Source organism: Cherax quadricarinatus, chromosome 5 (genome assembly GCF_038502225.1).
Source record: "Cherax quadricarinatus isolate ZL_2023a chromosome 5, ASM3850222v1, whole genome shotgun sequence".
NCBI lineage: Eukaryota > Metazoa > Arthropoda > Malacostraca > Decapoda > Parastacidae > Cherax > Cherax quadricarinatus.
In genome coordinates this window covers 28,424,270-28,428,151 of record NC_091296.1, presented here as the reverse complement: position 1 = coordinate 28,428,151, position 3,882 = coordinate 28,424,270, and positions in this window count along the sequence as shown.

Below are 3,882 nucleotides of genomic sequence, written 5' to 3'. Positions count from 1 at the left end.
CATCGCCCTCCCCCATCCACAAGCGCAGTATAATCCCTACTGGTTTAGCCCTCCCACGTGTTAATAATAATAATAATAATAATAATAATAATAATAATAATTATTATTATTATTATTATTATTATTTTTTTTTTTTTTTATTAACACACTGGCCGATTCCCACTAAGGCAGGGTGGCCCGTAAAAGAAAAACTTTCACCATCATTCACTCCATCACTGTCTTGCCAGAAGGATGCTTTACACTACAGTTTTTAAACTGCAACATTAACACCCCTCCTTCAGAGTGCAGGCACTGTACTTCCCATCTCCAGGACTCAAGTCCGGCCTGCCGGTTTCCCTGAATCCCTTCATAAATGTTACTTTGCTCACACTTCAACAGCACGTCAAGTATTAAAAACCATTTGTCTCCATTCACTCCTATCAAACACGCGCACGCATGCCTGCTGGAAGTCCACGCCCCTCGCACACAAAACCTCCTTTACCCCCTCCCTCCAACCTTTCCTAGGCCGACCCCTACCCCGCCTTCCTTCCACTACAGACTGATACACTCTTGAAGTCATTCTGTTTCGCTCCATTCTCTCTACATGTCCGAACCACCTCAACAACCCTTCCTCAGCCCTCTGGACAAAAGTTTTGGTAATCCCGCACCTCCTCCTAACTTCCAAACTACGAATTCTCTGCATTATATTCACACCACATATTGCCATCAGACATGACATCTCCACTGCCTCCAGCCTTCTCCTCGCTGCAACATTCATCACCCATGCTTCACACCCATATAAGAGCGTTGGTAAAACTACACTCTCATACATTCCCCTCCTTGCCTCCAAGGACAAAGTTCTTTGTCTCCACAGACTCCTAAGTGCACCGCTCACCCTTTTCCCCTCATCAATTCTATGATTCACCTCATCTTTCATAGATCCATCCGCTGACACGTCCACTCCCAAATATCTGAATACATTCACCTCCTCCATACTCTCTCCCTCCAATCTGATATCCAATCATTCATCACCAAATCTTTTTGTTATCCTCATAACCTTACTCTTTCCTGTATTCACTTTTAATTTTCTTCTTTTGCATACCCTACCAAATTCATCCACCAACCTCTGCAACTTCTCTTCAGAAGCTCCCAAGAGCACAGTGTCCTCAGCAAAGAGCAACTGTGACAACTCCCACTTTATGTGTGATTCTTTATCTTTTAACTCCACGCCTCTTGCCAAGACCCTCGCATTTACTTCTCTTACATCCCCATCTATAAATACATTAAACAACCACGGTGACATCATACATCCTTGTCTAAGATCTACTTTTACTGGGAAATAATCTCCCTCTTTCCTACATACTCTAACTTGAGCCTCACTATCCTCGTAAAAACTCTTCACTGCTTTCAGTAACCTACCTCCTACACCATACACTTGCAACATCTGCCACATTGCCCCCCTATCCACCCTGTCATACGCCTTTTCCAAATCCATAAATGCCACAAAAACCTCTTTAGCCTTATCTAAATACTGTTCACTTCTATGTTTCACTGTAAACACCTGGTCCACATACCCCCTACCTTTCCTAAAGCCTCCTTGTTCATCTGCTATCCTATTCTTCGTCTTACTCTTAATTCTTTCAATAATAACTCTACCATACACTTTACCAGGTATACTCAACAGACTTATCCCCCTATAATTTTTGCACTCTCTTTTGTCCTCTTTGCCTTTATACAAAGGAACTATGCATGCTCTCTGCCAATCCCTAGGTACCTTACCCTCTTCCATACATTTATTAAATAATTGCACCAACCTCTCCAAAACTATATCCCCACCTGCTTTTAACATTTCTATCTTTATCCCATCAATCCCGGCTGCCTTACCCCCTTTCATTTTACCTACTGCCTCACGAACTTCCCCCACACTCACAACTGGCTCTTCCTCACTCCTACAAGATGTTATTCCTTCTTGCCCTATACACGAAATCACAGCTTCCCTATCTTCATCAACATTTAAAAATTCCTCAAAATATTCCTTCCATCTTCTCAATACCTCTAACTCTCTATTTAATGACTCTCCTCTCCTATTTTTAACTGACAAATCCATTTGTTCTCTAGGCTTCCTTAACTTGTTAATCTCACTCCAAAACTTTTTCTTATTTTCAACAAAATTTGTTGATAACATCTCACCCACTCTCTCATTTGTTCTCTTTTTACATTGCTTCACCACTCTCTTAACCTCTCGCTTTTTCTCCATATACTCTTCCCTCCTTGCATCACTTCTACTTTGTAAAAACATCTCATATGCTAACTTTTTCTCCCTTACTACTCTCTTTACATCATCATTCCACCAATCGCTCCTCTTCCCTCCCGCACCCACTTTCCTGTAACCACAAACTTCTGCTGAACACTCTAACACTACATTTTTAAACCTACCCCATTCCACTTCGACCCCATTGCCTATGCTCTCATTAGCCCATCTATCCTCCAATAGCTGTTTATATCTTACCCTAACTGCCTCCTCTTTTAGTTTATAAACCTTCACCTCTTTCTTCCCTGATGCTTCTATTCTCCTTGTATCCCATCTACCTTTTACTTTCAGTGTAGCTACAACTAAAAAGTGATCTGATATATCTGTGGCCCCTCTATAAACATGTACATCCTGAAATCTACTCAACAGTCTTTTATCTACCAATACATAATCCAACAAACTACTGTCATTTCTCCCTACATCATATCTTGTATACTTATTTATCCTATTTTTCTTAAAATATGTATTACCTATAACTAAACCCCTTTCTATACAAAGTTCAATCAAAGGGCTCCCATTATCATTTACACCTGGCACCCCAAACTTACCTACCACACCCTCTCTAAAAGTTTCTCCTGCTTTAGCATTCAGGTCCCCTACCACAATTATTCTCTCACTTGGTTCAAAGATTCCTATACATTCACTTAACATCTCCCAAAATCTCTCTCTCTCCTCTACATTCCTCTCTTCTCCAGGTGCATACACGCTTATTATGACCCACTTTTCGCATCCAACCTTTACTTTAATCCACATAATTCTTGAATTTACACATTCATATTCTCTTTTCTCCTTCCATAACTGATCCTTCAACATTACTGCTACCCCTTCCTTAGCTCTAACTCTCTCAGATACTCCAGATTTAATCCCATTTATTTCCCCCCACCGAAACTCCCCTACCCCCTTCAGCTTTGTTTTGCTTAGGGCCAGGACATCCAACTTCTTTTCATTCATAACATCAGCAATCATCTGTTTCTTGTCATCCGCACTACATCCACGCACATTTCAAGCATCCCAGTTTTATGAAGTTTTTCTTCTTCTCTTTTTCAATAAATGTCTACAGGAGAAGGGATTACTAGCCCATTGCTCCCGGCATTTTAGTCGCCTCATACGACATGCATGGCTTACGGAGGAAAAACTCTTTTCCACTTCCCCATGGACAACAGAAGAAATAAAGAAGAACAAGAGCTATTTAGAAAAAAGAGAAAAACCTAGAAGTATGTATATATATACATATATATATATATATATATATATATATATATATATATATATATATATATATATATATATATATATATATATATATATATATATATATATATATATATATATATATATATATATATATATATATATATATATATATATATATATATATATATATATATAATATATATATATATATATATATATACGTGTGTGTGTGTGTGTGTGTGTGTGTAAATATATATATATATATATATATATATATATATATATATATATATATATATATATATATATATATATATATATATATATATATATATATATATACGCATGTGCGTGTCTGTGAAGTGTGACCATAGTGTAAGTAGGAGTAGCAAGATATC